Source organism: Heteronotia binoei, chromosome 3 (genome assembly GCF_032191835.1).
Source record: "Heteronotia binoei isolate CCM8104 ecotype False Entrance Well chromosome 3, APGP_CSIRO_Hbin_v1, whole genome shotgun sequence".
Classification (NCBI taxonomy): Eukaryota; Metazoa; Chordata; class Lepidosauria; order Squamata; family Gekkonidae; genus Heteronotia; species Heteronotia binoei.
The window spans coordinates 20,647,967-20,669,338 of record NC_083225.1 but is presented as its reverse complement, the minus strand read 5'-3'; positions in this window follow the sequence as shown (position 1 = coordinate 20,669,338).

Here is a 21,372-nt window from a genome sequence, read left to right as displayed (position 1 = left end):
TGACTAGGGTTATTCACTAGTACAGGAGACTCTGCACATGGTTAGAGGCATTCTCTTATTTACTAGCAGCCCCATGGCGCAGTGGTAAAGCGGCAGTACTGCAGTACTGTGATCTGAACTCTCTGCTCACGACCTGAGTTCTATCCCAGCGAAAGCTGGATTCAGGTAGCCGGCTTGAGGTTGACTCAGCCTTCCATCCTTCCGAGGTCGGTCAAACGAGTCCCCAGCTTGCTGGGGGGAAAGTGTAGATGACTGGGGAAGGCAATGGCAAACCACCCTGTAAAAAGTCTGTTGTGAAAGCAACGTCACCCCAGAGTCAGAAAGGACTGCACAGGGGACCTTTCCTTGCTTTATTTACTACAAAATAGTCCCATCTCCATTGAACACTGGGGTGCTGAACTTTGCTGAGTACCCCCCACCCCGGGACTCCTAATGAACCTCAGCCCCCATTCTCTCTGTTGGCGCTTTGCTTGCCACTGTCTGACATTATCTGGGAATGGAGGGAGGGATGCTTAGAAAGAGTAAAAAGATGCAGAGCTGCCTCTAGCGGCCACTCGCTGCAACTAAAGTGGAGTTAATGCCGTTTGTTATGTCAATGGGTTTAGAAGGGTGCACATCTGGTTAGGGCTGCAATGTAAGAGTGCAGGCCTATGCAGAGTGGCTCCAGTTTACCCAGCAAAATGCAGTCTCAGGGGAAACTGAACAAGTGACTAAACCATACTTGTTTATATTTGGATATTTGGTTAATATAGCAGAGTTTTGTCTAGTAGAAGAAGAAGAAGAAGAGATTGGATTTATATCCCGCCCTCCACTCCGAAGAGTCTCAGAGCGGCTCACAATCTCCTTTCCCTTCCTCCCCCACAACAGACACCCTGTGAGGTGGGTGGGGCTGGAGAGGGCTCTCACAGCAGCTGCCCTCTGTTGAGGACAACCTCTGCCAGGACTATGGCTGACCCAAGGCCATGCTAGCAGGTGCAAGTGGAGGAGTGGGGAATCAAACCCGGTTCTCCCAGATAAGAGTCCGCACACTTAACCACTACACCAAACTGGCTCTCCACACCAAACTGGCTCTAGAGGTGTGATACTGAATGCAGTAAATATATCATAGAGGCGTGATACTGAATGCAGTAAATATATCTCCCAAGAAGTAGAACCATAGAATCATAGAATTGGAAGGGACCTCCAGGGCCATCTAGTCCAACCCCCTGCACAATGCAGGGAATTCACAAAGAGCACCCCTAAATTCACAGTTGCAAAGAGTCAGACTCAATTGTGCGACTGAACAACAACAACAACAAAGTTCACAGAATCAACATTGCTATCAGCTGGCCATCTAGATTCTCTTTAAAAATCTCCAAGAAAGGAGAGCCCACCACCTCCCGAGGAGGAAGCCTGTTAGAATCATAGAAGAGTTGGAAGGGACCTCTAGAGTCATCTAGTCCAACCCCCTGCACAATGCAGGAAACTCACAAACACTTCCCCCTAAATTCACAGGATCTTCATTGCTGTCAGATGGCCATCTAGACTCTGTTTAAAAATCTCCAAGAAAGGAGAGCCCACTACTTCCCAAGGAAGCCTGTTCTTCTGAGGAACCCCTCTGTCAGGAAGTTCTTCCTAATGTTTAGTCAAACACTCTTTTGATTTAATTTCAACCTGCTGGTTCTAGTTTGACCTTCTGGGCCCATAAAAAAAAAAACAATTCTGCACTATCCTCTAAAGTACTTGAAGATGGTGATTGTATTGCTTCTCAGTCCTCTCCTCCCCAGGCTAAACATACCCAGCTCCTTCAACCTTTCCTCGTAGGACTTGGTCTCCAAACCCCTCACCATCTTTGTCGCTCTCCTCTGGAGATGTTCCAGCCCCTGCAACGTAGCCAGAGCCAAGATGGAAAAGGCTGGAACTCCGGTAAGTGGTGGGAAAGCCAACAGAGGGCTGCCTAGTAGTTGGCACACAGGGGCTACAATATAGCGGGTTCTATGGGTCAATGAGTGGAGGTGGTAGAGAAACATCAGCTCTTTATTGATTACATCGTAAGGCTAAGCATAAGACTGAAGATGGGGCCCGCAGGGCCAACATATATACACATCAAGGTTCCCGCACAAACACTCTATTGGTCCATTCAAGCCAGTGGGGGGACAGTGATTGTAGCGGGGCAGCACGAATTAGGATCCCGCTGCCCATTGTTCCCAAGTCCCCATGCTCTGGTCCTCTGGCTCCAATAAGTCAGGCAGGAACACCCAACTCAGCTCTCACATAAGTCCACCTACATAACAGGGGCATATAAGAAGAAGAAGAAGAAGAAGATATTGGATTTATATCCCGCCCTCCACTCCGAAGAGTCTCAGAGCGGCTCACAATCTCCTTTCCCTTCCTCCCCCACAACAGACACCCTGTGAGGTGGGTGGGGCTGGAGAGGGCTCTCACAGCAGCTGCCCTTTCAAGGACAGAGCGGCTCACAATCTCCTTTCCCTTCCTCCCCCACAACAGACACCCTGTGAGGTGGGTGGGGCTGGAGAAGGCTCTGACAGCAGCTGCCCTTTCAAGGACAGAGCGGCTCACAATCTCCTTTCCCTTCCTCCCCCACAACAGACACCCTGTGAGGTAGATGAAGATATTGGATTTATATCCCGCCCTCCACTCCGAAGAGTCTCAGAGCGGCTCAGAATCTCCTTTCCCTTCCTCCCCCACAACAGACACCCTGTGAGGTGGGTGGGGCTGGAGAGGGCTCTCACAGCAGCTGCCCTTTCAAGGACAACTCCTGCCAGAGCTATGGCTTACCCAAGGCCATTTCAGCAGGTGCAAGTGGAGGAGTGGGGAATCAAACCCGGTTCTCCCAGATAAGAGTCCCCACACTTAACCACTACACCAACTGGCTGAGATGGCTGAGATGAAGGAGATGGTCCTTCAAATAGGTGTGTCTTCTTCGCTTTAAAGGTCAGAACCAGCCCCTTGATTACAGCTTGGTAACAGACTGGAAGCCAGTGTAGCGGTTTCAAAACGGGTGACACACGTTCTTGGAGTCAGGCTGCCACGTTCTGGAGAGTTTTCGAGCGCAGCATCGCGTAGAGCGCACTGCAGTAATCCAGCTGTGAGGTTACAGAAGCATGAGTCAGCGTAGCCAGATCTGCTGGTCTGAGCGATGAGCAAGTTGGTGAATTAGATGCAGCTGACGAAAGGCAGGGCCCAGGAGCACCCCCGCTTTGAAAAAGTCAGATCACCACGAGCACCACTGAGGACAGGTGGATCCAGCCCCTCGAGAACACCAGCCTGCCCAACCAGCACCACATCTGTCTTGTCTGGATTCAGCTGCAGCTCGGAAACAGAGCCCTGAGCATCCTCTTGGCAAGACTTTGGAGTCTCATGCCAAAACTTCATGATGGGTGAGAGTCCCACTCAGGGGACAGTTCATCACGTTTGGGAGCCCGCGTGATCCATCCATTCTTCACCTCCCCGTGTAGTAAAAAATAATCTGAGCCAAGGGCTGCTCTGCTCAGAAGATCTGGCGACGTGCGGGGGTCGTTTTGTAGAAAAATAGGTGGCGGAGCTCATTAGCGTAACTCATTAGCACGTGCTGCCGCCCCCCCCAGCCAAAAGCAAACCAATGCAAGAAAGGAGAGCCCCAGGCGAGTGAGGCCTGCTCGGGCTGGCTAGAGATCCAGTCAGCCCAAGCAGGCCTCACTTGCCTGGGGCTCTCCTTGGCCGCCACCCCCCCCAGTCAAAAGGCCAGCAAGCCACCTGCCACTCAAAATCTCATAAGAAGTGGCGAAAGGGTGGCACGGGCTTCTCCAGGGGTTAATGACTCGAAGGGCTGTCAGATAGAGGATGGTGCTGCGTTGCCCAAACTTCCCTTTCTTGTCCTATGACCTCTGCCTTTGAATTATATTTGTCAGCAGTGTTCCTTCTAAGCAGAGTCAGTGTGAGCCAGCTCACCGTTTTTTAGCCACTGCCTCACATATTTTTGTCTTAGCTCAGGAAAAATTACCCCGGAGCACACTCATTTATGCAGCAGCTGACAACTTTAATGCCAGTAGCTCTCAAAATAGAATTTTTTGCTCACGAGACTCCACAGCTTATTGGTTGCGAGCTCTGGGTTGGGAAATGCCTGGAGATTTGGGAATGGAGCCTGTGAGGGTGGGGTTTGAGGAGAAGAGGGACCTCAGCAAGGGCCAGCATCTAGTGCCTCTCACCAAAATACCCCCCCCCCCAAGTTTCAAAAGGATTGGACAAGGGGGTCCAATTCTATGAGCCCCCAAAGAAGGTGCCCCTATCCTTCATTATAAAAGGCATTTAAAAAGGTGTGCTGTCCCTTTAAATGTGATGGCCAGAACTCCCTTGGAGTTCAATTATGCATGTCACACCTTTGTTCCTGGCTCTGCCCCGATGTCTCCTGGCTCCACCCCAAAGACTCCTGGCTCCACCCCAAAGTCCCCAGATATTTCTTGAATTGGACTTGGCAACCCTATCGAGCAGACTGGCTGGCATGTGGGGAGGGGTGCCTAGAGGCGCCCTGTAGGCCATGCGACACCCTAGGCAGCCACCTACATGGTCTACTCCCACTCGCTGGTCCTGACCTCAGCAGGGCATAATGTCAAACAGTCTGCCCTCCAAACCAGCGACTTTCTCCAGGGAGCTGATCTTGGCTACCTGGAAAACAATTGCAATAGTGGGAGATCTCTAAGTGCCACCTGGAAGTTGGCAACTCTACCTTGCATTCCAATCTGGTTTCACATCTCTACTGAATGGGTTTGCCCAAACCTCTGTCTCTGCTTGTCAGCCGTTCTGGATACTTGCCCTTAGCCCCCTGCCCAGTCTTCCAGATCTATGAGATTCCTATGAGAGACTTATACTCAGCTGTGTGCACAGCTCTTGCACAAGGGTCTGGCCACATGACTGGACCCAACTGAAAGGTGTTTTTGGAAGGTCACTTTGCCTTTGGTACAGGAAGATGATGATCCTTGGATTTCTTCACATGCCAGAATGATGTTTTAATCATGTACAGAGTAAAGCGAACAGCTTTCTAAAGAACCTGGGCCCTGTGCATTGACTGATTACAGATAACAACAACAACAATAATGAGGAAAAAAAATGAAAAACAGGGTTTGGATTATTGGCATTGCAGTCCCAGGAGACAGCAGAATAGAAAAGAAAGAACAGGAGAAGACCACAAAATACCAAGACCTACGAATAGAGTTACAATGCCTCTGGGAGAAGAAGGTGACCATTGTGCCATTTGTCACTGGAACTCTTAGAGCAATGTCTAGAAGTCTCAAGAAGGGACGGTGGCTCAGTGGTAGAGCATCTGCTTGGTAAGCAGAAGGTCCTCGGTTCAATCCCCGGCATCTTCAACTGAAAAGGGTCCAGGCAAGTAGGTGTGAAAAACCTCAGCTTGAAACCCTGGAGAGCTTCTGCCAGTCTGAGTAGACAATACTGGCTTTGATGGACCGAGGGTCTGATTCAGTATAAGGCAGCTTCATATGTTCATATAAGAAACTCCTGAACATTCTAGTCACTGATCAAATAACACCAGCTCAGTTTCAGAAGGCAGTGTTGCTTGGATCAGCAAGAATCCTGCAAAGATACATATCTTCAGTTCCCAAGAGCTTAGCTAGATCCTGAATTTCAGAACACCCATCTACCAGTCAGATATCTCAATGTGACTATTCATCATCATTGCCATAATAATAATAATTTTGCTGCAGAAATATACCCTTTTTACATTTCAGAAAAGCCCTGTGTGAGCAGCTCTCTGAGTCTTTTCTCTGGCTGGAAGTCCAACAACTGCTGAAGGACAAAAGATAATATATGTGGATCCCTCTGCCATGGTCCATTGGCTTAAAACAAACGGCCCCCATTTGACCTTTAAATTGAAGGGTTTCCCTTTATATCACTAGAGGCAAAATGTGTGGACACGACAACTACAACAGCAATAGAAAGGGCCTGAGCAGCTCAGCTGTGTTTGATTTGCAAGATTTTTATTCCTTTTTTATGGCTTCCCCCCTTTTCCTTTGAAAGGGGTAGAGGGAAAAGTCATGCTGATGAAGAGAAATGGAATCTCAAACGGGCCTGGTTTCGTTCTACTGCTGGTTGGTTGGTCACCCTGAGGGAAATGATATGTGCGCGGGAGGGATGATGAATTGGGTTTGTTTAAAGCCATCATTACATTGTACTTTTTTATGGACCTCAGTATTTATAACACTTAGAGTTGATTGAGTAATGTGGGCCGACTTGGCATCCCGGCTGGTCAGCAGAGGTGACAGGCCTTGACAACAAACATGAAGACATTACTGCTCCGACTGGTCCAGGATGTCAGGGTAATCTTAAGCAATCTCCTGCTTGCTCTTGTGTGTAATATACTCTTGAAAACTTTCCCTCCAAGTGCATGGGAAAGGAGGTTTGTGCATGTTGCTTTGTATGTTCCTCCTGCAGAAAACTAATGGACTCAGGAACACCCCTTGTGGACAAGAGACACCATTTCCTTGCACAAGGTGACTTTCCTTTGCACAAGGAGAGCCAGTTTGGTGTAGTGGTTAAGTGTGCGGTCTCTTATCTGGGAGAACCGGGTTTGATTCCCCACTCCTCCACTTGCACCTGCTGGAATGGCCTTGGGTCAGCCATAGCTCTGGCAGAGGTTGTCCTTGAAAGGGCAGCTGCGGTGAGAGCCCTCTCCAGCCCCACCCACCTCACAGGGTATCTGTTGTGGGGGAGGGAGAGAGCCAGTTTGGTGTAGTGGCTAAGTGTGCGGACTCTTATCTGGGAGAACCGGGTTTGATTCCCCGCTCCTCCACTTGCACCTGCTGGGATGGCCTTGGGCCAGCCAGAGCTCTTGCAGAGGTTGTTCTTGAAAGGGCAGCTGCGGTGAGAGCCCTCTCCAGCCCCACCCACCTCACAGGGTGTCTGTTGTGGGGGAGGAAGGGAAAGGAGATTGTGAGCCACTCTGAGACTCTTTGGAGTGGAGGGCGGGATATAAATCCAATATCTTCTTCTTCTTCTTCTTTCTGCTGATCAGATTTTACTTTTTAACCCCAGCTTGGCACAATAATGAAAAAAGGTCACGAGTGGAGTAATATTTAGGGAGGACAGCAGCTACCGACTAGAGACAGTAAATGTACCCACAGGTTATTTTTGAACATAATTTGTGTCCAGGAGTGGGATCGTGTATGCCAAGGGTGGCCAACGGTAGCTCTCCAGATGTTTTTTTGCCTACAACTCCCATCAGCCCCAGCCATTGGCCATGCTGGCTGGGGCTGATGGGAGTTGCAGGCAAAAGACATCTGGAGAGCTACTGTTGGCCACCCCTGATGTATGCTGTTCGTCCCCCCGCTTTAGGCCTCTGTGTGTTCAGGCAAACGTGCATAGAGTCTTTGTGAGAGCACTGATACGTCTGGGGGATACTGTAACTGTTTATAATTGCAAAACGTAGGTAGGCAAATGTATATAAGTTAGGAAAATAAGGAGGTATTAATTAGAAGGTGCTCAATTATGTGACTTCTGAGTGCCGCTGCGTGTTTGTGCGGAGGGAGAAGGCGGCGACTGCACTGTGTGGAAGGCTGCCCAAGTTCGGCACAGCGGATGGCAGACCAGGCAGTGCTCTCTGGGGACAGAATATTACTGCTGGGATCCCTGCAGCCCAAACAGCAGTAATTGGCTTGGCTGCCCTTGCAGGCTCATGTAGAACTTGTAAGATTCCAGCCAGTGACTTTCTGCTCGCAGTCCTCTGTTGGGTTTCTGATGCAATTTCACTTCCTGTTGTCATGAGTTAATTAAGTGTTTGTATATGCATGCTGATGTTTAGCCAGTGAGTAGGTAGAGCCAATGAAAATGTTTGCACGTCCTTCCCGCTAAGGCTAGGCGTCGATATGCATAGTGACCATTCAGGGAGAGCCCTAATAGGCTAATCCATATATTTGGGTGGTGGTCTGAGGGAAACCATTTGGTCGGTTTTATTGCCCTTTGTGTAAAGCCCTTAGATCTCCATGCTGTTGAAGTTAGGACTCGAGAGCAGGGGTCCTCAAACTTTTTAAATAGGGGGCCAGTTCACTGTCCCTCAGACTGTTGGAGGGCCGGACTGCCATTACTGTACAAGGCCGCGGGCCGTCGGTTCTCCGTCTTCTGCATCTCTCTCCCTTCCCCACACCACACACCCCGGCCTGGGAACTCACCTCACCTCGGTATCACCTCCCACTCTGTTTCCGCCGCCTCAGCCCAGTGCCGGAAGTGTGCGTTGCTAACGCAAGTTTAGGTCAAATGTCACTTCCGGTCTGATTTTGCCATAACCCGGCGGGCCGCATAAACGTCCTCAGCGGGCCGCATCCGGCCCGCGGGCCGTAGTTTGAGGACCCCTGCTCTAGAGAGTCGAGATGTAGTCTAGAAGTTAGAAAGGATATTAAATCCTGCTTTGTTTTCTAGAAATCCCAGTTAACCCTTTCCTCATTAGAAAAGTAAACTACTTTTATCCTTAAGCTAAACCGAGTGCCTGGCTGTTATTTCGTGGTCCTCTCCACGTTACTCTGCTAAAGGTATATGTGAACCCCAGCAGCCTCCAGCCCCTCCACTTGCATTAACTGGATCTTATTTATTGCATCCCGAGCCTTATAAGCGATTGAAAGCCTTGTGGCTCAAAGGGCCAGAGTCCAGCAGCACCTTAAAGACTAACATGATTTGTGGCAGCGGAGGAGCTTCCTGGAGTTACTGCAGTAACTTCTTCAAATATAAACCAAGGAATACTATGACGAATGGCTGCTCAACTGTATGTAAAACAATATAGGCTTTAAGTGATATAGACCTGTATTAGCATCAGAAGGGCAGTTTTTGTTACATAAACCTCAAACAAACGACAAAATGCATATTTGTATGACCATAACACATATATGGCCTGGGACCTGCCTACCTGAAGGACCGTCTCTCCCCACACGTTCCCCAGAGAGTACTGAGGTTGGGAACTCAAAACCTTCTCACTATCCCCGGGCCTAAAGAAGTCCGTCTTAAGTCAACTAGAGACAGGGCCTTTTCCATAATGGCCCCTACATGGTGGAACCAGCTGCCGGAGGAGGTGAGGGCCCTGTGGGACCTTATTCAGTTCCGCAGGGCCTGTAAGACAACCCTCTTCCGGCTAGCCTACACCTAACTAAGAAGCAAATGTAGCTTACTAGACTCCTGTTAATTATATTGTATAAGATTTGATGTTAAGGTTTTAAAGTTTTTAAGGTTTTAAATGTTCTGACTTTTTAAACTGCTTATATATGTAAATGTTAATTTAAATTCTGTTTTATCGTCTGCTGCGAGCCGCCCTGAGCCATCTGTGGGAAGGGCGGTATACAAATCATAGAATAAATAATAAATAAATAAATAAAACAAGCAAGGAGCAAACAAAGTGGTCTGACCACGAGACTGCATCTGCAGCCCCCGGATCCATATTTATCCCCCCAAATCAAATCCAGGATGTGGTCTGCCTGGTGCATGGGAGTCAATACAAATTGGGAGAGTCCCAGGACCCCTATGGATGACATTAGCTCCTTGGCCTGAGAAGATGCCACATCAGTGACATGGGCGTTGAAGTCCCCCAAGGTTAATAGCCTGGAGTGATCCAATGCCCAGTGTTATGTCTTGAAACCACAGTCTATGTACCGCACGGCGAATGCTACAGAGGCGCCCAGTGGAAACCCACTGGTCCCCGGATGTAGCTCGCTAAGACGCTCCGCCCATCAAGATCTGTGGCGGGAAGTTTAACTGGCCAGGATTGGACCTGGCCTGACTGGGGGTTGTTCCGGGGAATGTATATAAGCGGGACCCGGCCCGCGTGTTCTCTCTCTTGTAATGTACCTCCGAATAACGTATGTTGCCTTCAACGCGTCTCGTCACTCAGTACATTACACCCAGCTAAACATGGCACCTAATAAGCCACGCAGAGTATCTGCTGGTGCATTAGGCAGTTGGACAACAGTTCCCTAAAGGAAAACGATTCTCTAACGAGCAGCGCTGCCACCATCACCCCTCTAACCCATGATCTCCACCTGACCGATGAAACGATGCAATGAATTGATTGCTAGCAATATGGAATAAGACACAATCAATCAGCTTATAAAATTAATTCAGTTAGATTAATTGATCAACCGCATAAATCAATTCACGGGAGAATCTGACTTACTTTAGGTCAAGGGACAAATAATACAAACTTCTATAAGGGTATCAGATTTTCAACCGTCAGACTGGCTCCTTTAGTCACTGCAACGTCTCTGGAACCTACAGCAGCCTGGATACTGCCTGTCTGTTCCCCTTCAGTAGGTTGTTGTAGTGGGCAAGTGTTGCTCTCCTGTTGCTTTGAGATCTAACAGTGATGTTCAACACAGTCAACTACAACCTTATGACCCACCACCTTGCCGCCATAGGAGTTTGGGGGACTGTTTGGGGAACTGCCTCATAGTGGTTTTCCTCCTTTCTCCACATCCAGGAGCAGAGGATGGTGCTTGGCAAGTGCATCTCTCTGTGATACCCACTTGACTCGGGGAGGGACGGTGGCTCAGTGGTAGAGCATCTGCTTGGGAAGCAGAAGGTCCCAGGTTCAATCCCTGGCATCTCCAAAAAAGGGTCCAGGCAAATAGGTGTGAAAAACCTCAGCTTGAGACCCTGGAGAGCAGGGAAGGGATGGCTCAGGGGTAGAGCATCTGCTTGGTAAGCAGAAAGTCCCAGGTTCAATCCCTGGCATCTCCAAAAAAGGGTCCAGGCAAATAGGTGTGAAAAACCTCAGCTTGAGACCCTGGAGAGCAGGGAAGGGATGGCTCAGGGGTAGAGCATCTGCTTGGTAAGCAGAAGGTCCCAGGTTCAATCCCTGGCATCTCCACTAAAAAGGGGTCCAGGCAAGTAGGTGTGAAAAACCTCAGCTTGAGACCCCGGAGAGCCGCTGCCAGTCTGAGTAGACAATACTGACTTTGATGGACCGAGGGTCTGATTCAGTATAAGGCAGCTTCATATGTTCATATGAATTGGAGTGCTGTGGGGTGCAATCCTCTTGCCAATGTTGTTTATTTATTTGTATTTATTTATTTAGCCGATTTCTATTCTGCCCTTCCTTGCGAATGGGCTCAAGGCGGAGTACAACATGCCAACAATAGCAATAATAAATCACAATGACTAATTAATAAAAACAAGCCATTAAAACGATAAAAACAATCAGCAATAATCGTACGGTTCCAACAAGAGGCAGCCCTGGCACAACAAATAAAATCAACGCTATAGCAATAGGCCCAATAAAAGGTGGAATGACACAACATTTAACATCTACGTGTGCAACGTTTAACATCTACATGAGCTCCCTCACCCGGTTGTCCAGGGTGTCATGCTGGGCTGTCACCAATATGCGGATGACACCCAGCTCTATCTGTTGCTGGACAGCTGCCTGACTCTGCCCCAGAGAACTTGGCCAGGGTGCTGGAGGCCATAGCTGGGTGATGGCAGCAGAGCTGGTTGAAGTTAATCCAGAGAAGATGGAGGTCCTGTACCTGAGCTGGAGTTGAGTCGGGGATCAGGCTTGCAACCTTGGATGACACACCACTTGTGCTGGCCCAGAAGGTGAACAGCCTGGGGATGATCCTGGATGCCTCACTTTGGAGCCAGTTTGGTGTAGTGGTGAAGTGTGTAGACTCTTATATGGGAGAACTGGGTTTGATTCCCCACTCCCCCACTTGCACCTGCTGGAATGGCCTTGGGTCAGCCATAGCTCTCTTATCTGGGAGAACCGGGTTTGATTCCCCACTCCTCCACTTGCACCTGCTAGCATGGCCTTGGGTCAGCCATAGCTCTGACAGAGGTTGTCCTTGAAAGGGCAGCTGCTGTGAGAGCCCTCTCAGCCCCACCCACCTCACAGGGTGTCTGTTGTGGGGGAGGAAGGGAAAGGAGATTGTGAGCCGCTCTGAGACTCTGTCCTTGAAAGGGCAGCTGCTGTGAGAGCCCTCTCCAGCCCCACCCACCTCACAGGGTGTCTGTTGTGGGGGAGGAAGGTAAAGGGGATTGTGAGCCGCTCTGAGACTCTTTGGAGTGGAGGGTGGGATATAAATCCAATATCTTCTTCTTCTTTCCATGGAGGTCCAGGTCACCACAGTTGCCAGGTCGGCCTTTTATCATCTTCAGCAGACATTGACAAGCAGACAAGAGCCAGTTGCTTGGTGGCCTGATAGGAGCCCTCTGGGGCTTGACACCCCTGCTTTAAAAGATGGGAACAGATTTTGCCCACCTTAAAAACAGCTACATTAGCTGCCATTTTGTTTTCTGAGTCCAATTCAAGATGTTGACTGGGATCTTTAAAGCCCTTCATGACCTCTGTATGTAAAGGACTGTGCCGTCCCATATTTCCCATGCACCAACTATGGTCCTAAGCAGGGGTGGAATTCTAGCAGCAGCTCCTTTGCATATTAGGCCACGCACCCCTGATGTAGCCAATCCTCCAAGAGCTTACAAAAAGAGCCTTGTAAGCTCTTGGAGGATTGGCTACAGCAGGGGTGTGTGGCCTAATATGCAAAGGAGCCCCTGCTAGAATTCCACCCCTGGTCCTAAGGATGCCACCAACTGGCTGTTCTTTGCCTGGCATCAACCAATCAACCACAGTCTGTGCTTCTCCACTGTAGTTCCCCGTCTTTAGGAGCAGCTGCCAGGCTGCTTCATTTGCCGGGGTTTTTAATAAGTTTTAATAAGGCTTCATGCATCTTTAAAAGGGTAAGGGTGGAGGTATGTGGGTTTTATTGTGCATGTTTTAAATTTGAATTATTAGGTTGCTTTGGATACCTATGGAGAAAGGTGGGATATCTATCTATCTATCTATCTATCTATCTATCTATCTATCTATCTATCTATCTATCTATCTATCTATCTATCTATCTATCTATCTATCTATCTATCATCTATCTATCTATCTATCTATCTATCTATCTATCTATCTATCTATCTATCTATCTATCTATCTATCTATCTATCTATCTATCTGTCTATTATCTATCATCTATCTGTCTGTCTGTCTGTCTGTCATCTGTCTGTCTGTCTGTCTGCCTGCCTGCCTGCCTGTCTAGATCAGGGCCAACAGCATCCGGCTCAGCCCCCCACTCTATATGCATTCACTGTAAAGTCATGTAACATTCCCAGAGAACTGAATCAGCATCACACACTCCTTAAGTAAAGAAGTGTTCAAAACTGACAAGTTTTTTCTATACGTTCAGACCAGAATCGTTTTTAAACATTCGGTTGGGAAAGGTTCATGGCAAAATGTGACGTCAGTCCTTTCCGAGTGGATGTGTCATTTGGCTCTGTGTCCCAACAGAGCCCCAGAGGTAAGAGAGTTTAATGCTATTATTAGCTTTATCAGTGATATGAAAGGATCAGGGCAAAAGTCTGAGATCTACAAAATTCCTTGGAATTGACTTTAAATTAAATTCTGCTTAGGGGAACCTACTTCCCCTGGAAGTGCATCAAGATATATGATAAAGTAATGATAATAATGCCAGTTTTCTGTTTCTTAGGCCTCAAATAAGACGACCGAGCCAGAGTCACTTTAGCAGCCTGTCGAGGGGAGAGAGCTGGTGGCCCCGTGAATGAAACAGCATTTGCCTGTTTGTGTGAAGAATGATGAAACTTTAAATGAATTGTTGACCTTTCTTGAATGACATGTGACCTGTAAGATATCTGAGCTGTATATCATGAGCTGCTCTTGAAAATTGCTGTCTGCTGACCGAAAATAAACAATAAGATAGCAAATATACTTTGAAAAAATTGACTTGGTTTAACACTGGGGTGGGGGGGAAAGTGAATTATTTTGATTCACCAGTCAGAACACATCAATTCATTTCAAATCATCCTTGATCTGGAGTCTGGAAGGGCGACCACTTTGTCGCAAAGCTTCTTTTTTGTTTCAGCAATTGGGGTTTGCTGGCTTGCCGGCTTTATTTAGACCGTCACCTGCTGTAATAAAAAAGATCTAAATGGAGAATTTATCGGAGTAAAATTGATTCTAAAATATGGGGAGAGAGAAAGAGAGACTGAGGTAGATTGATCCGTGACAATCCAGGCCGGGAAATGTGGCCATTCCCTTGTTTATCCATGAATTTTGCATTTCACTGAATGGAGACTCCTAATCAGTAGCCAAGTACCATCCTTAACAGCAACAAAATGTATACAACTCATGCGCTTTTAAAAATTCAGATAACTCTCACCAGTGCAAATTCTATATATATTGCCTTTCTGGTATCCTTGTGATGGTGTCCCCCCCCCCAAGTTGAACCCTAACAGGTGATAGCATGACAACAAGTCAGAAGATTGCTCTTAACACTTCATAATTAGGAAGGATACATTTAAGAACATAAGAACATAAGAGAAGCCCTGTTGGATCAGGCCAATGGCCCATCCAGTCCAACGCTCTGTGTCACATAAGAACAGAAGAGAAGCCCTGTTGGATCAGGCCAATGGCCCATCCAGTCCAACACTCTGTGTCACACAGTGGCCAAAATTTATACACACACACACACACACACACTGTGGCTAATAGCCACTGATGGACCTCGGCTCCATATTTTTATCTAACCCCATCTTAAGCTGTCAATGCTTGTAGCTGCCACCACCTCCCGTGGCAGTGAATTCCACATGTTAATCACCCTTTGGGTGAAGAAGTACTTCCTTTTATCCATTTTACACATTTACACATCTATCACCAATTCTGACATCTTTATTTGCCTCACTGTTTCCCCCTGGAATTAAATCGAAACCATGATGACCTTATACATTTAGCTTGTTATTCCTATTTGCATCTGCTAAAACATTTTGTTAAATAGTGGGTTCAATCCAAGGAAAGGCGAGGTTGCGGTGATCAAAGCTCTTTTATTATCGATTACAGCATGGTAATGGCTGACCCAAGACTGCTGAACTGGGCCAACGGGGCCAAATATATACACAGTCAAGTTCCTGCGCTGAAACGCCATTGGGTCATTTGAACCAGAAGGAGGCTGGTGATTGGCCAGGGGAAGCAGGGATTTGGATCCTGCTTCCCATTGTTTCCCAGTCTCCAAGCTCAGTTCTAGATGCTCCAATGAGCCAGGCAGGAACTAACAGAACACATGAATCAAAGAGTCCACATACACAACACATTTCATTATATTGTATGCTTGAATGGTAATTACTGTTCAGCCTCTGCCTTATACATATGATACTGGCAAGTCTCATTTCACTATGTCCGAGGAAGTGCCTGCACACGAAAGCTCACGCTCCTGAATAGAACTTTGTTGGTCTTAAAGGTGCCACGGGACTCTAACTTTGTTCTGTTGGTTCAGACCAACGTGGCTACCTGCCTAGCTTTCAATGAGCTTCTCTCATATGTATATGAGACAGAAGAATTTCTGATTGGTCTATTGTCTGAGGACATGTGCGTGCAAATGAAAACTTACACCTTGCATAAATTGTTGTTGGTCTTACAGGTGCCATTGGGTTCTAATTTTGTTTCATTGAAAACCAGAAGGAGAACATTTCTCCCTTGGTCCCAGCATCAGGATCTTCTCCAGGGAGTGCTCCCTTCTCATTTGGTGGCCAAAGTATCTGAGCTTCAGCTTCAGCATCTGACCTTCCAGGGAACAGTCTGGGTTGATTTCCCTTAGGACTGACTGGTTTGATCTTCTTGCAGTCCAAGGGACTCTCAAGAGTCATCTCCAGCACCACAGCTCAAAAGCATCTATTCTTCCGCGCTCGGCCTTCCTTATGGTCCAGCTCTCACAGCCATACATTACGACTGGTAATACCATCGCTTTAACTATACGGACTTTTGTTGGCAGGGTGATGTCTCTACTTTTTATTATACTGCCCAGGTTCACCATAGCTGTCCTCCCAAGGAGCAAACGTCTTTTAATTTCATGTCACCATCTTCTAATATTTATTTGCTAATGAACATATCTGTCAGTGTTTGAGTTCCTTTAAGAACTAAACTGCTGAGTCAAGGTTATGCAACTAAAACTATACAGCTGTAATAGAAGTCACGAGAAGCACAGGTGTAGCTCATGTTACCAATCAGGCTTAGGATTGGGTGGCTGCACTATATCTGTGGTAGCATTAGCCACAGCATTTTGCCTTGGTTACATGCCGTGCCTTGGCCTTGGGCGATGCTGGATGACATATGTGAAGGAGAAACTCTGTTGAACTGTTTCTTGGAAGGAGTGACTTACTGACTGACTTGCTGGATTCATGTAATGTATTGGACTGACTTTGACTTCTCTATTGGACTGTGATTTGGTGCTGCATATTGGAGGACTACTATTCTGTGTATGACCATTGCCTGTCTTGACTGCCTCTTCCGTTTAACCCAAAATATATCTGTTAACTGGCTGTTGTGGAGTCTGTGTTTTTACCACAGTGTTCTGGAGTGCACCCAACTATCTACTCACTCAGGGGACCACACCTTCCTGCGCATTCAAACTCTGTCATCGGTTATGGGCCCAGTGCGTAGGTCTCCTGGAGAGTAAGAGCGCTACGTGCCATCAGTTCCTGTGGTCTACTCGAGGTCTACTCGTGAGTAACAGCCATTTTTGGGCGTGGCAGTTTTTTGTTTTTTACACAGGCAGAATGGAGTCCAGTATCCAAGTCTCCGGATTCCTCATCAAGAGGCTGAACGGGGAGAACTACTGCACCTGGTCGGAGAAGGTCACAATGATCCTCAAATATCACGGTTTGTGGGAGTACGTGACAAGTCCACCCAATATAGCTGTGTTAGACGCTGCTGATGACGCAGCTGTTATAGCAAAACACAGGAGTAATGAGGATAAAGCTTGCGCACTAATTGGTCTAACGTTGGAAGACAGCCAGCTTATCCACATAAAGTCCTCCAGCAGTGCAAAGTCTTGTTGGGACGCTTTAAAGTCTCTCTATGTCAGTGAGAGTGTGGGCTCCCACATATACTTAATGAAGAAACTCCTTAGTGCAAAATATGTGCCTGGTGGGGAAATGAATGTCCACCTAGAGTTTATGCAACGTACCTTGCAACAGTTACAGGAGAAGGAGGTGGTTTTTTCTGAGCAGCAGAAAGCCTACATAATCCTTTGCTCCCTGGATGCTAGTTATGATCAGTTTGTATCCTGTTTGGATATCTTGCCAAAAGCTGAGATAACTATGTCTAACATCGCTCAACGTTTGTTGAATGAGGACATGAGGAGAAGGAACACAGTTTTGTTCGGTGTGTCTCCAGCTCATTCAGCCAAGTCTCCCGCCCGGGAGGAATTTAAAGGGGCCGACAGTCATGCAGCAGCTGGGAAAACTTACTCAGTGAGGAGATGCTTTATATGTAACAGCCCTAATCATCTCAAGCGGAGCTGTAAACGTTTCAAAGGGAAACAGTCTTCTGTACCTCCGGAGGGAGGCAGGCATGTGAACCTTGTTGTTAACTATTCTTCCTTCTGCAATCAGTTTTTAATTGATAGCGGCGCGACTGTGCACATTATCAAGGACAAGAGTCTCTTCAACACCTACACACCAATTAAAGGTCAGTGTGTTATGTTAGCTGATGGGCTTTGTGCCAACGTAGAAGGAACTGGGCTTGTTAGCATTCCTTGTCTAAGGAGAAAGTTCCAAATGCTTCACGTGCCCAGCATTAAGTACAACATGTTATCTGTCTCCACTTTAACTGAGCAGAGTTTTAAAGTGTCTTTTACAGCTGAGAGCTGCTTGATTAGTGGTGATGGCGTTTCAGTGGTGGCTAAAAGGAGAGACAACTTATATTTTCTGGAGAAAGAAAACCTTGTGCAACATGTGAGTATGAACCGACCCCCTCATGATGAATGCATACACATGTGGCACAGGAGACTGGGGCATATAAATTTCCAAGCTGTCAAGAGAACCTTGCAAGCTGCAGGAATTACCCCCAGAGCCTGTCATTGTTTTGTTGACTGTGAGATCTGCAAAGCAACGAAATCAAAGGCAGCACCCACAGTGTCTCCATCAAAATTCCGGTCTGCAGAAATCTTGGACCTAGTTTTCATGGATCTGATTGGACCATTCCCAACCAGAAGTGTGGGCGGAGCTAAGTTCTGTTTACACATAGAAGATCACTATTCTCGCTATGGTTTTTGTTATTTACTTAAATCCAAGGCTGAGACTTACCAAAACATCAGCAACTGGCTTCGTTTTGTCAACAGGAAAACTGGGAGAGTTCCAAGGGCTATTGTTTCTGATAACGGCACAGAATTTTGTAATGACCGCATGTCTTCTCTGTTTAGGAGATATGGCATCAGCCATCAACGGACATCACCTTATAGGCCACAGCATAACGCTTTTGTCGAGAGGAGGAATGCCACCCTCTACAATATGTGTATCTCTATGTTGAGAGACAGTAACCTTCCCATAAGTTATTGGGGGGAAAGTATCATGAGTGCTTCCCATGTGCTGAACTATTCCTGGTCTTCTGCTATTGGAAAGATCCCTGCTGAGGTCTGGTACGGCAGGAAAGTGTCCATTAGCCATATAAAGATCTTTGGGATACCAGCCTATGTAAACATCCCAAAACAGCTACAGCGAAAGGGGAGTAATAAGGCTGTAAAGTTGTTATTTCTTGGGTATTCCAACAATCACCAATCTTATAGATTTTCCCAAGTAGGTGACAAGAAGATAACAACGTCCTGCTCTGCTAAGTTCCTGGAAACCTCTGTCGGTTGGGAGAGAACGTCCTCTACAGTATCCCTACCTACAGCAGTGGAAACTGATTCGCCACTACCAACTGGAGGCGAGAGGCGGAGTCCTTCACCCAGCAGCAGAGCCATCAAGCCGGAACCTGTTACACCTGCGTCTTCTGGAGCGGGAGTGTCACAGCAGCAGCAGCAGCAGCCGGTGAGCCAGCATGGAGTGTCAGATGAGGAGCCAGAACCTGTTCTCAGACGATCTACGAGAACAACTCGTCCTCCAGATCGCTACAGTCCTGGTCAGGCGTGTGTCGTCCTTGCTGAGCCTTCCTGCTACGACAGCATCAAGCATCTCACGCAAGACGAACAGGCTGGATGGAACGCAGCCATGAAGGCGGAGCTTGAGTCGTTAAAAGAGCTACAAGTCTACGAAGAGTCTGTACTACCACCTAATCATAAACTCTTGGGTTGTAGGTGGGTTTACAAATTAAAATCTGGGGCAGACGGAAATGTGTGTTATAAAGCTAGACTAGTAGCACAGGGGTACTTGCAGTCCATGCAAGATTATGACGAAACATTTGCCCCCACACTCAAGGCTACATCAATCTTTTGTGCTCTGACTTATGCAGCCAGGCATAACTGTGTTGTAAAACATCTAGATGTTAAGACCGCTTACCTACACGCTCCTCTAGAACACACATTGTATATGAAGTTGCCACCTGGTGTTTCTGGTGGAAATAGCAATGTAAATGTTTGCTGGAAACTTAAAAAATCACTGTATGGTTTAAAACAGTCTGGGCATCAATGGAATCAGTTCTTAACTGAATGTTTAAAGAAGCTTGGTTTCAAGCAAGGCATAGCTGACCCTTGTATATTTCTCAAAGGAAAAGGGGAGCAGCAATGTTTAATCCTTGTCTTTGTTGATGATTTAGCTTTGATTTGTAGAACTGAAAAGATGATGAAATCTGTTGTTGAAACTTTGAATGAACAGTTTACTGTGAGGGATCTGGGCAACATCAGACAATATGTTGGCTTAGACATTGAACCTGTAAATGGTGGGTATCGTGTCTCACAGAAGGGTAAGGTAGCTCAGTTGATTAAGAGCTATGAAATGAACCAATGTAAGAGAGTGTAATGTCTAAATAGTCTGAAGTGAAGTTGCAATATTACTGCCATGTTGTTGATATGTTTGTGAACTATGAATGTAAATAGTTTATGATATCTGTATAGAATGTTTTTAGTTTCATAAGGGGAGGATGTCAGTGTTTGAGTTCCTTTAAGAACTAAACTGCTGAGTCAAGGTTATGCAACTAAAACTATACAGCTGTAATAGAAGTCACGAGAAGCACAGGTGTAGCTCATGTTACCAATCAGGCTTAGGATTGGGTGGCTGCACTATATCTGTGGTAGCATTAGCCACAGCATTTTGCCTTGGTTACATGCCGTGCCTTGGCCTTGGGCGATGCTGGATGACATATGTGAAGGAGAAACTCTGTTGAACTGTTTCTTGGAAGGAGTGACTTACTGACTGACTTGCTGGATTCATGTAATGTATTGGACTGACTTTGACTTCTCTATTGGACTGTGATTTGGTGCTGCATATTGGAGGACTACTATTCTGTGTATGACCATTGCCTGTCTTGACTGCCTCTTCCGTTTAACCCAAAATATATCTGTTAACTGGCTGTTGTGGAGTCTGTGTTTTTACCACAGTGTTCTGGAGTGCACCCAACTATCTAGTCACTCAGGGGACCACACCTTCCTGCGCATTCAAACTCTGTCATCATCCACCAAGCTGAAAAAAACTCTTTTCCTCCTTTTTTGACATTTGCATATGTAAGACCTATGATTTACGTTTACTTAGTTTATGTATGTCCATAGACATGCTGGAAAGATAGAATGGTCCAAGAAGAATGCCTGAATTTTAAAGCAACATACCCATAAAATAAAATAAATAGTTTGCAAGGGGGGGTACCACAGCAGAGCAGAGCAAATAGGTCACGAGTTTATTTATAATTAACAAACCCATATTATTTTGTCTAAGTTGTGTATATTCCATTTTAAAGTTTTATAGTATAAATCTTTTGATATTATCTAATAGTTTTAACAATTCCTGTAAAGGTAACTTTTATAATATAAAATACAGGAGAAAAGCAAAAAGGAGTCAGTTCACACCAGAGAATCTTAAGAGTCTTGGGTATCCAACCAAGTGTACAATTTCATCCAATATTTTCTTGCTTCTTCTTTAGAAAAGAAAACATTGTAGAATTATACTTGTGTTTTATTTTTGAAAGTATTTTGTACAAAATAAGGTCAGAATGTATTGTGCTTTTATCTTTCTTTCCCCCTTATTCCTACCCCCCATCTTTTTCTGAAACCAATAAAACTTTTGAAAACTGAAAGAAATTTTTTTTTTAACAAACCCAAGGTTTCTCTGTATTTTGGTTGGACTATTAAAACTCTGCTTTCCAAGATGTTTCTGCCAATCAGATGGGTCAGTGAAATAGGAACAATAACCAGTAATCGCCACTAATTGCTGGGTCATTAGTACTGATAAGGCAGGAATGTCAAAAACCAGGTGCAAGTGACAAGGCAAGGAGGAGGAAGTGCTAATTGCCCTATTCAGAACATGTAAATGTGTGGCCAGGTTGTGAGACAGCCCGAGAGAGAAGAGGCCCCAAAGACAAAAGCCCAAGGTGTGACTAGAAATTAAAAATGGGGAAAGTCCTATTGCTCTCCGAGGCAA